Consider the following 12719-nt stretch of genomic DNA (forward strand, 5'->3'; position numbering starts at 1 on the left):
GTTAGGATCACCAGATAACCAGCCCTCAGCTGCCACTGATGCCCAGAAGTCTGATTGCCCAAGGGCTTATCTGGAGTGAAAGAAACTCAATTTCCTATTTGTTTCTCCAAAACTCCTTCTCTCAAGCCCTTAGCTCTATAAAACCCAATGCTCTCTCCTTTTGTTAAGGCAGATTTGAGAGAACCTATGTTGCCAGCTTCTTGTTTTGGTGAATTCGAATAAACTTCCTCCATCTCCAAGCACCATAGCTCAGTGATTGGCTTACTGAGCACAGGGCACATGAACCTGAGATCAAGAGGTTCGGTATCTATCTTTGTAAGAAAAGAATCTTATCTCCTAGAAACGCTACAATATTTGTAGATGAAATAGTTAAAAAATTATTCTCTTGGGGGCTGGCCCCGTGGCCGAGTGGTTAAGTTCGCGCGCTCCGCTGCAGGCGGCCCAGTGTTTCGTTGGTTCGAATCCTGGGCGCGGACATGGCACTGCTCATCAAACCACGCTGAGGCAGCGTCCCACTATACCACAACTAGAAGGACCCACAACGAAGAATATACAACTATGTACTGGGGGGCTTTGGGGAGAAAAAGGAAAAAAATAAAATCTTTAAAAAAAAAAAAATTATTCTCTTGGGGCTGGCCCTGTGGCCGAATGGTTGAGTTCGTGCGCTCCACTTCAGTGGCCCAGGGTCTCGCCGGTTTGGATCCTGGGCGCCAACACAGCACTGCTCATCAAGCCATGCTGAGATGGCATCCCACATGCCATAACTAGAAGAACCCACAACTAAAAATGTACAACTATGTACCACGGGGCTTTGGGGAGGAAAAAAAGGAAAAAGAAAATTATCTTGACCCTACCTATCTCTTGAAGAATCACCCCAATTTTCTGCCCCCTTACCCTTACAACCAAATCTTCCTCCAAATTATCTACTCTTCCTCTCTCGAATTGTGTACCTAACATTCTCTTTGGAACCCATTCCAATCAGGCTTTCATCCTCACCATTACAGTCCATCAGCAATTGACTTGGCTGCTTTTCCTTGTTCCCTCTTATTTCAGTGGCTTCTCTTTCTGTCCCCTTTGCTGGTTTCATTACCATCTCAACCCCTAAAGCTAGAGTTGACAAATAAAAATGGCAACCAATAGGATATATTGGAGTATATGAGGAAGCCATTTGTTGTAAACCTAATTCAGCCTGACCTTGTTTTTCCAAAAGGGCCTGACCCTTGGCCATTGAGCATGCATTGTATATCTGCTTTAGACATTCCCTATGGCAAGAACAAAGGCCTTTGAGATAAAGGTGCAACTTCCCTCCTCCTCCCAAAATTGGCATTCCCTTGAGGATTAAGCATCTTTCCTTAGGCTAGGAACTGATTGCTGCGCTCACCTGTGACCACCCAGCTCAAGATAACAGACTTGCTTGCTGCTGCACCTGCCAAGATAGCAGACCCACTACCTGCTGTGTCCATCAAGCGCTGTGCCGACAGGGCAATCCTGTGACTATTGTGGGAGGGACATTTCAATCATATGTGAAACAGCCTGTTTGGGGGTATATAACCACTCTGTATACCTCACTTCCTTGGTGCCCTTTCTTCCTTCGGGAAGAAAGGCCCTGGGCCATGGTCCTCAGATTTCAGCTCAGAATAAACTCTCCCAAATTTTCATTTATAGATTGGTTATGGATTATTTTTGTTGACAGAGTGCTCCAGGGCTCGGTCCTTGGGTAACTCTTTCAAATCTGTCTAGACTTAGTATCTAGATGATCTCATGGCTTTATATACTCTCTACATGCTGATGTCTCCCAAATTTACACATCCAGCCTAGAACCTTCTTCTTCTTTTTTTGGTGAGGAAGATTGGCCCTGAGCTAATATCTGTTGCCAATCTTCCTCTTTTTCGCTTGAGGAAGATCGTTGCTGAGCTAACATCTGTGCCAATCTTTCTCTATTTTGTATGTGGGATGCCACCACAGCATGGCTTGACGAGCGGTGTGTAGGTCTGCGCCCAGGATCCGAACCCACAAACCCGGGGCCACCAAAGCAGAGTGGGCAAACTTAACCAATATGCCATTGGGCCGGCCCCTGGACCCTTCTTCTTATACAACTTACAACTTATAGATATATAAGCGAGACTCATATATCTAACTGCCTTCTTGATATCTCCATGTGTTAACAGGCATTTCAAACTTAACATCTCCAAAATTTAATTTCTTCTCTCTTCCCATTCCCAACCTGCTCCTCCCAGTGTTTCTCATTTCAGTAAAGTGCAATTCCATTTTTCAAATTGCTCAGGCCAAAAATCTTGGAGTCTTAACTCCTCTTTTTCGCACACTCTACCAATTAACTCATCAAACCCTGTGTGTCATCCTGTCTGAAAATATGGTGACACTTCACCCCTGCACTGCTTGCACGTTCCCCAGCCACCACCGTCTCACTTGGGAGTACTGTGTGGCTTCCTAAGTTGTCCCCGTCTTGCTCCCCTATAATCTGTTGTCAAAACTCCCTACTCCCCTACATTCTATTCTCAAAACAGAAGCTACAGTGATTCTTTCAAAACAGAAGTCAAATCATGTACTTCTCTGCTCAAAACCTTCCAATGGCTTCCCATCTCCCTTAATAAAAGCCACAGTCCTTACAATGCCCTTTAAGTCCCTACACAATTGGGCATCTTGTTACCTCTGACCTCATTTCCTACTTTTCCCCTCCCGTCCTCTGCTTCTGCCACTCCGGCCTCCTTTCTGTTCTTACAATGTAGTAGGCATCCTCTTGCCTCAGAATTTTTGCACTTGCCACTCTGTCTACCTGGAAAGTTCTTCTCCCGGATAAAGGACATCTCTTGCTCCCTCACCTCCTTCAGATCTTTGCTCAAAGTTGGCTTCTTAGTGCTCCCCCTTGTCCTATTTAAACAGAAATCTCTTTCCCTATCCTCAGCACCACTTTCCCTGCACCGCTTCATTTTTTCCCCAGAATACCTATCCTACTTGACAGACTATGTAATTTATCTATTACTTTATTTTCTATCTCCTCTGAGAACAGGGACTTTCTCCTGCTTTGCTAAGTGTTTGGCACATAGTTGGTATGCAATATTGTTGAGGGTATGAATGCTCTTCATAATGAACTTATTCTCTCGGCCTCATTGTTTAACCGGCACTAGCTTCACGGGAGTTTGGCGTATATCCCTGAAAGAGTTGAAACTGACTGAATAGAAACACCGTCCACTCACTCAGACTGTGGCGTCTATCTTCGTAAGGGAGCCCACAGCACAGAGTGGGAATTCTGGAGGTTCAGGTTTCAGCTGCAGCCTTGGTACCAATCAGCCATGGCTGGCACATCATTTTCCTTTCTGGCCCTCAATCTCCTCATCTGCCAAGCGGAGATCGTTGCTTTGAACGATGTCCCGGGACTTCTGAGAACGTAAAGTGAAAGAGGAAGAGCTGAGTCGGGAATGATGGCCTCACTAACGTCCGTATCACACACAAAGACGTACTTACCCGGCACTTTATACTTTTTAAAGGCAACGAACAGACCTGAATTCAAACCGCAGGGTTCTGTTAGGGACCTCGGAACGCAGTTTTGCTGTTAAGCCCCTAGGCATACCAGTGGTATGACAGTGAAAGCTCTTGATGTCAGCCTATTCTTTTACGTGTGAACTGTTTTCTTTCAATATCCTTGAACAAACCAGCAAACAGTCAGGGCCACCGATGCCCAGCTCCCATGGGAGTTGTTTCCTAACCACTTCCGTGTATGTGTGGTTGGTTAGCGTCCCCTCAGCCCATCTGTAACCCAGAAGCTTGATTTTCTCACAGTAACACGTGGTAACAATTGGCTCACGTTTATTTTGGATTCAGTGACATATCGTTAATTTACACAAAGCAGTAGTACAACGCCTGGCATATCTTACAGCCTCCATAAGTGCTTTCTATAAATGGAGCATGTATTGACCTTCTAGTCCCAACTTCAGTCCTTCCACCATTTTACTACCCCCAGTTGAGGATCTGAAACAGTATGGATTTCTCTACTTGGTTTCAAAAGCTTCCGCAACGTATGGAAAGCAGAGTTTCAAAGAGATATTTGACCACCCATGTTCATAGCAGCATTACTCACAATAGCCAAAAGGTAGAAGTCTCCTAAGTGTCCATCATGGTATGTACACACAACGGAATATTATTCAGCCTTAAAAAGGAAGGAAATTCTGACACATGCTATAACACGGAGAAACACTGAAGACATTATGCTAAATGAAATACGCCAGTTGCACAAAGACAATTACTATATGATTCCACTCATATGAAGCACCTGAGTAGTCAAATCGACAAAAAGTAGAACGGTTGCCAAGAGCTGGCAAAAGAGGCTTAGGAGAAGTTGTTTAATGGCTACAGAATTCCACTTTTGTGAGAGGAAAAGAGTTCCTGAGATGGCTGCACAGCAATGTAAACGTACTTAACTCTACTGAAGGGTACACTTAAAAGCGGTTAAGATGGTAAATTTTATGTTATGTGCATCTTCCCACTACTAAACTTTTTTTTTAAATCCCCATCCTATTTATCAAACCTGACTTTCCGGTCCTGTGGTCTGTCTTTCCCCCGTCCCCCGCCCCTCCCCCCCCCGCCCCCGTTTCAGTTAGACTGCTGTCTTCAGTGCACTCCCAGTGTAACACCCACTCCCTTTAGAGCCTTTGTCCCATGGTGTTTCTTCTCTGGAATGCTCTTTCACCGTTACCATCCATTTCCAAAAAGTTGCTTGTGCTTTCGCCCGAAAGATCGGTTATCTTTTCCAGATCAAACCAGGAGTCACAGCCTCCAGGTCGTCCCTCCTCTTTGAGACCACGCTCCACTCCCTTTCCTGCACCAGAGAGGGGCCCACACCGGCTCTGTGTTTAATGCGGTGGCTGAGTCTCTCCAACTATCTCTTCTACGCGCGAGCATCAGGGGCAGCATGTCAGTTCTCTTCCCGCATCCCGCGCCCAACACACATGCACGCCAGCAGCACGGAGCTCGGCGCACAGGGGCTCCAGGGACAACTCGATGGTCCGCACGTCGAGATGGAGGAAGAGCGGTCTCCCCGAGGCCGCGAATAATCTCACACAAAAGCTTTCCACGGCAAATTCCCGCGAGCGCACGGGCCTGACGCGGCAACTGTGGTCCTTCAGCATCCTTTAAGGCGGCCCCGTCACTCGCACCGTTTTCTACCCTCGGAAACCCTTCCCCTCGCAGCATCCGAGAGGAAAGCGAGCGGGAGGACGGAAGCAGCGCTTTTTATGGAGACCCTCAAGGAAGAAACAGTCTCGAGCCGACCGTCTGAAGGACCTCCAAGGCCTACACCGGCCCGCTCCGCTTCAAAACAGGCAAAAAACCGTTAAAAATCTGTGTTTCCGGCCGAAGCGTCCGCTCCTACTGGAAACAGGGACAGGAGAACGGAGGCCAGCCCAGGGACGGTAAGCCACAGGACACAATTTCCTTCATTCAAATCGCTCGATGGGGCGGGACACGAGTAACCCGGAAGTGGAAGTCCGTATCCTTCCGGTATTAGAGCCCGGACAGGAGGAGTTTCCGGCCAGACTTTTACCCAGGCTTTCCTGGTTCCACCATAGTTCTACTCAGCACACTCCCGGCTTTCTGGTGCCCTACTGCCGTGGCGGCTTAGATCCGATCCTCCTTGCCCAGCCGGAGTTTTGCCGCAACTCCCCAGGAGGCTCTACTGAACCTTGGCCACCCTTGTCTGAAATAACCTTTACCCTACGGGTCCCCATCAGGGTCATCTGACGTTTGCCAGGAGGTGAAAGCTCCCGGGATTTGTATCTCCCGAAGCGCAGGTCGGCCCGGCCGGCGCCTGCGCGGGGCCTTACCATAGAGAGGGAGCCGCCTCTCTTGTCCCGGTTTACACTCTCTATGGTACAGCCGGCTCGTTGGCCGTAAGGGGTCTCCGCAGTGCGCAGGCGCTCGCGGCTGCTTTTTTTTTTTTTTTTTTTTTTTTTTTTAATCTCCGCACCGAGCGCTTAACTTCATTGGGGTGGAGGAGAACGCGGCGGCTGTGTGGTCCGCAGCGGCAACAGTAGCGAATGATACGGCTGTAAGTACCGGGTTATGGTGAGGAGATTTAGGCCCCGGGCCGCTGCCCCCTCCCTCGCAAGTGACGGGCGCCGAATTTGGGTGGCGGCGACTTGCAGCGCTGTCACCGGCTCTCGGGTGCACTTTGGGGGAGGGGGCGGCCCTTAGGTGGGAGCCGGCTGAGGGGCGGGATGGGAGGGTTGTTTATCCAACCAGTCGGTCGCTGATCCCAGGCTGCTTTGCGGGGGGGGGGGGGAGGGGGCGTGGGGTCAGCCCGGCTTTGTGTCCCCCTCCTTGTTCCTCTCCGAGAGCCCACCCCCGCCCCCTCCGTGACCCGAGGCTCCGGCCAGGTAGGAGACGCCGGCGGAGCCCGAGTGGCGTTTGAAAAGAGCCCGAGATTGCAAGGGGAGGCGGCGAGGGAGCGAAGCCCACGGCAAGCAATCCTGGGCGAGGGCCGGGTGTGGAGAAAGATCCAGAGGGAAGGGGTGCCGGGGAGGCGGGGTGCCGGGGAGGCGGGCGGCCGGGGCTCCGAGCCTCCGAGCCTGCCAGACAAAAGCGGAGCGAGCGGCGCCGAGCCCAGCCGCCGGCTGGGCGGCCTCGGGGGTCCCCCTGGTCCCTGCGGCCGCAGAGAGCTGCTTTCGGAAGCTGGGAAAGCGGACGAGTGCCGAGTTAAGCCTTGTGCACCCTCCTCAAGTTGCCTTTGTTGTGCTCTCGCTTCCTTCCTCCGTCTCTGCTCCTGTCCCTCGTTGCCAGAGCTGTTGGGTTTCTAGGATAGATATGGAGGAAAATGCTGCCTCTGCTTTGTGGGACGGATTGGTCTATTTGTCAACATCAGAATGTAACCTTATAATATTTTTGTGGCCTACCGTCAAGTGTTTCTTTAAACAGTTGTGCACAAGGGCTCTGCCTGAAATGTGTAGTAATCACAATGTCTGGTGGTGGGGGCGAGGCAGCTGCTTTTTTAACGAGTGATTCTGAGGCCACTAAAGTTTGAGAACTGCCTCGGGACTACCTTCTGGCTAATTTTCTGCGAGTTTCTTCATGGAGTGCGTCTTTCCTGTGGGTAGAGGCAGAGTGTGTCGTGAACGGTTGCTCAGACATGCTAACAGAGGCCTGTTGTGTAGAGAGAATGAACTGTGCCTTTCCTAATGTCGAGGAGCTGCGTTCACTCTAGGAACAATAAGCCAGTCTTTCTAAGAGTAGTTGAACTGCATAAAAACAGCTCCTTCTGCGTAGTCTTCTCGTGGTTCTGGTGGCTGTGTTTTATTGAAGTTCTGCTAAGTCGCAGAGCTCTGCAGACCCAAGCCGTGTCCTGCTCAGCCTTTGGTTGGCCCAAGGGTGGCAAATAGACCTATTGTCACAATAGCAGTGACCATCATAGATTGAACAGCCAGCATTTGCCAGATACTAGGCTGGGTGCTATATGTAGACTTTTGCCAGTTCTTTTTTTTTTAAGATTTTATTTATTTATTTTTAATTTTTCTTTCTTCTCCCCAAAGTCCCCCAGTACACAGTGTATATTTTAGTTGTTGGTCCTTCTAGTTGTGGCATGTGGGATGCCACCTCAGCATGGCTTGATGAGCGGTGGTGCTAGGGCTGCGCCCAGGATCCGAACCAGCGAAACTCTGGGCTGCTGAAGCAGAGCACGTGAACTTAACCACTCAGCCACGGGCCTGGCCCCCTTTTTTTTCTTTTCAATTTAATTTTTATTGTGACATATATAAAACATAAAATGTGCCATTTTAACCATTTTTGAGTATACAGTTCAGTGGCATTATTTACATTCATATTATTGTGCACCCATCACCACAATATGCTTCCAAATCTTTTCCACCACCCCAAACAGAAACCCTGTAACCATTAATCCCCATTCCTCCCTCTCGCTCAGCGCCTGGTAATTTCCAATCTGCTCTCTGTCTCTATGAATTTGCCTCTTCTAGATACTTCATGTAAGTGAAATCATGCTTTGTCCTTTTGTGACTGGCTTATTTCACTTAGCATAATGTTCTCAAGGTTCGTTCATTTTGTAGCATGTATCAGAATGTTATTCCTTTTTAGTTGCTGAATAATATTCTGTTGTGTGGGTGTACTTAATTTGGTTTATCCATTCATTTGTTGATGGGACTTGGATTGTTTTCACTTTGTGACTATTGTGACAAATGCTTCAGTGTATATTGGTTTGCAGATTTCTGTTTCAGTCTCTGTTCAATTCTTTTGAGTACATAGGGTTTCATTTTCTCCACATCCTTCCCAGCACTTGTTATTTTCTGCTTGTTTGTTTGTTTTTTGATTATGGCCATCCTTGCACGTGGAAGTGGTATCACTGTGGTTTTGATTTGCATTTCCCTAATGACGTAGGTGTTGAGCATCTTTTCATGTGCTTATTGTCCATTTGTATATCTTCTTTGGAGAAATATCTATACAAGTCCTTTCCCATTTTTAAATTGGATTTTGTGTCTTTTTGTTGTTGAATTTTAGGAGTTCTTGTATATTCTGGATATTAAGCTCATCGGATACATGATTTGCAAATGTTTTCCCCCGTTCATTCTGTAGGTGGTTCTTTCACTTTCTTGATAATGTCGTTCGATGCACAAAAGTTTTGAATTTTGATGAAGTCCAGTTAATCTGTTTTCTCTTTTGCTGCTCATGTTTTTGGTGTCATATCTGAGAATCAGTTGCCAAATGCAAGGTCGTGAAGATTTACTCCTGTTTTCTTCTTAGAGTTTTATAGCTTTAGCTCTTACATTTAGGTTGTTGATCCATTTTGAGTTAACTTTTGTGTCTGGTATGAGGTAGGGATCCAACTTCATTGTTTTGCATGTGGATATCTAGTTGTCTCAGCACCATTTGTTAAAGACTGATAGAAGCTTTTTAATTACATCATTTAATGATGAGAATACATTCTGAGAGATACGATTTCATCATGTGCAAACATCATAAAGGGTACTTACACTAACCTAGATGGTCTAGCCTACTACAAACTTAGGCTGTATGGTACTAACCTTATGGGACCACCATCGTATATGTGATCTGTCGTCCACCAAAATGCCGTTAAGCAGTGCATGACTGTGCTTGTTTTCTGTACCACTCACTGGCATTTATATTTTGCTTTGGGTTTTTACTTCATTGCCTACTCTTCTCAACCTCTACACGCTCACACTGCCCTCTTTTCTTCCCTTAAAACAGAATACATAGACGTTGTGTGTGTTACAGCTTTGCTGCTTGACGTGTGTAAGATGCACTTGATAAATGTGAGTTCCCTTTCTTTTAGTTTTGTGTAGTTACTTTTAAGTGGCCTATGTTCTAAGATAGGTTACTGTATAAGGGCCTTCAGGGTAGGGTGTATACCATTTTTCTTGTTCCCCAGTTTCGGACCCTCTTTTGTGCCCCCATCACTCTGGTGCCCAGTCTGGTACCACGCAAGTGATGTGCTTAACTTTCATGGACTGAATTGTGAAGCTAAACATAGATCTTTGTGAATACATTTGGGTAATTGCAGAAAATTATCCTCAAAAGATTAATGATCAGTGTATTATAAAGTTCTTCAGGATTTTTTCTTTTAATTTTATTGTTGTCTTATTGGTTTATAACATTGTGTAATTTCAGGTGTACATTATTCTGTATCAGTTGTTGTGTAGACTGCATTGTGCTCACCTCCAATAGTCTAGTTTTCATCCGTCACCATATGTATGTGCCCCTTTACTCCTTTCACCCGCCCTCCCCAACCCCTTGCCCCTCTGGTAACCACTAATTTGGTCTCTTTACCCATGTGTTTATCTTCCACATGTGAGCGAAATCATACAGTATTTGTCTTTCTCTGTCTGGCTTATTTTACTTAAGGTCCATCCATGTTGTTCCAAATGGGACGATTTTAACCAGGTCCGTTTAAGTCATTTTTCCCAAATGTGGAGATTGTTCATAGAGTGTAGGTCTTTTAAATGCCTCAGGAAGTTTTTTGTATGTGAGATAGGTGGATAAACCTGTTAGGTTGCATAACATGGGGTTCATTTCATGGATGATTGAAAAAATCTTATTTAAGATTATGATGAGTTTTAATTTGGGAATTTAACTCATTTTAGGTGTGATTTTTGTGTATCTAGACCCTGCCTTTTCATTTTTGACAAATGTTCTCAGTGTTACAAATTATTTTGAGTTTGTGCAAGGAGTTTATATTACTTTTCTAACAAAAACATTAAATATCATTAGAAGATTCTTTTGCTTAAAAATCCCAAAAGCTAATTAGTGGAGAAGTATCTGGTCTTTCTCTCTGGGTTCGTGTTATCAGATTTCCCTCCATCGCATTCTTTAGTGTTCAGCAGGGTCTCATGTTACTTGTGCTAAGTGATCAGACCTCCCTGGGGAGTCCGTTCTGTAATCTCTGGTCCAGATGTCAGTGAAGGGAAGGCTTAGCTTGAAGGTTGGCCTTGGTGTTCTGTTTTCCGGTAGGTGTTGCCTCCTCAGTAGGCATTTCCTAGGCTGTTGTTACATAAACATTTGGATCATCTGAGATGCTGGTTATTCATCCAGTGCTTATTTTAGCAGATCCGCGTTATTAACAGTGAAAACGAAGGAAGGAATTATTTTCTTCTCTTATTTTCTAGATCTAAGCAACATAAGATCAGAGAGGCCAGAGCAGATCTAGTATTTCACGTGCTTTCAAGATAATTGTCAAGCAGCAAAGTGGTTCCACAAGAGCGTGCACTCCCTTAGTAGGCACAGTGGTTTATAGGGAGAGTAGGCAGGAGAGATGCTGACTGTTTTCTGGCCTTATTTATGGAGAAGTTGAGCCTGGTATGTATCTGAACCTATAGCTCTATCTTTGTGTGTGTATTTTATCTAAAAAGTTTGATTCAAGAAGTGTTTTTATCTTTTAATATATCACTCTCCAGGTGTGGGCTCCCATTCTGAGGAGGGTGGCCCTTTAAAAAGAAATGCTCTCAATGCCACGTTGCTCTCTGTGGAGCTGATTCAGGCTGCTGGGTGTGGTATTTTAGCCTGTTGCTGGGTTGAGCTTACCTGTTGGTAATGATTGGCATGCCAAATAGATTGCCTATGGCCTGTGATTGCATTTTTTAAGTGAACACGATGGAAAAAGCTTTCCATTCTCTCATTCATTTCAGAACTTGGAGTAGATTTCTGAAATTCCCAAGGGAGCATTTGTTTGGACAAAGTAATCATATTTGTCTGAATCGTGTAGTAGTGATTTGTGGAATCTTGTAAGAATGACTAAGCACTGGAAGATTAGGAACAACTAATCATTTGATTGCTAGACCTTTTGGGGTGGGATTGTGTGACTGGAGGGGATGCAGAAAGGGTGTCCCTAGGTGTTAATGAGAAGTAGACCAAAAACACAGAGAGCCTTTGATGAAAACTACCGCCGAAGAGAGAGATTCTGGGCTGTATCCTGGGTATACAAGCTATGTACCTGGGTATTCCTATATACCTTGATCAGAATCTTCATTCAGCAGACTTTGCTGCTGTGTCTAAGGACAGAGAGAGGGACTCTCAGCCCTGGTCCCCAAGAGCTGTACCCCTAAGCGGGAAGGCAGACAAGTAAGGAGACGGTTATGATTCCTGTGAACGTGTGCTACTGTGGGAAGACTGAAAAGGGAAGGGCTCCTAATCTGGGGGTGGAGGGAAGAATGTGTCCCTTTCCTGTTTTGATCTGAAGGATGCGAGGCCCTGAACCAGGTACATGTGCCCCTGGTTGTGCGTTCTGGGGCCTGTTTGTTGCCTTCCATTCGTGAGAGCTCTGATGGCTGGAGACCTGGCTTGTGACCACAGGACAAGGAGCCTGACTCTTGGCCAGATTTTATACGCCATGGTCTAATTTTGTGAAGTGGCTGCAGGCGAGAGCCAGGAAAAGCACCCTTGCTGGGAGAAGGCAGTTTGAAACAGACATCCTGCAGAGAGCTCTAGGTCTTGATAAATTCAAGGCTATTCTGTCTTTAAATCTTTACTTGAATCATCAACTGATCAGTGATTCAATTTTGGGATTTTGGGGGCGGGGGTTAGACATGGTGCTTTTGGGAAACTGGTTGCTGTTGAGATTGCTTCTGGATAGTGATGGAATTATTAAAATTATATAATTTTTCTTGTAGGAACAAGCTTATTACATGCATTATGGGCTGTAAAATCTTTTTAAAAAGATACCTAGGGGATATTCTTGTGTCCCTTTTTATTATGAATGAGTTTAAATTTGTTGTAGTTATATATGAAGATTCCTTTCATCTTGTTTAAATTACCTAGAAAGGAGAAATAGAACTGCTACTTAAGTGCATTACATTTTTTAAATTTTTTGAGCAAATAATACACATGATCTAAAATTTAAGTTTTCCTCTTATCCTATCTGCCGTCCACTCAGTTCCCTTCCTGGAGACATCAATGTTAATGATATATGTGAAAGAAATGCGTATATATACACACGCTCACACTCCTTCCCCTCCTTTTTTGTACAGATGGTAACCTATTACAGACCACCCTGCATTTTGCGTTTTTGTTTTGTTTTTTTTTCACTTAATATGTCTTGGAAATCATTCTATGTCGGTACATTAAAAACTTCGTCATTGTTTTTTAAATGAAGAGTATGGCTGAGTAGTAGGCCGTTGTATGGCATACTGTAATTTACCCAGCCCTCTATTGAGGAACATTTAGTTTTTTCTAGTCTTTTGTGTTTATAA

The 12719-nt window shown here is 45.5% G+C and overlaps 1 protein-coding gene across 13 annotated transcripts in view; it reads left to right on the top strand.

The window, feature by feature from the left end:
* The first annotated feature begins 3234 nt into the window (after positions 1 to 3234).
* LOC106829139 (coiled-coil domain-containing protein 93-like) overlaps positions 3235 to 12719 on the top strand; it is a 154007-nt gene continuing 144522 nt past the window's right edge. For 3 of the 13 annotated variants that reach the window (XM_070507411.1, XM_070507409.1, XM_070507412.1), the window contains exon 1: positions 5913 to 6061. The gene's annotated coding sequence lies outside the window, so the exon portion shown is untranslated. Of the gene's footprint in view, positions 6062 to 6270; positions 6473 to 12719 lie in introns of those variants that run through there. The other 10 variants (XM_070507404.1, XM_070507401.1, XM_044769168.2 and 7 more) reach the window with 8 other exon arrangements.

This window comes from Equus asinus, chromosome 4 (genome assembly GCF_041296235.1).
Source record: "Equus asinus isolate D_3611 breed Donkey chromosome 4, EquAss-T2T_v2, whole genome shotgun sequence".
Lineage (NCBI taxonomy): Eukaryota > Metazoa > Chordata > Mammalia > Perissodactyla > Equidae > Equus > Equus asinus.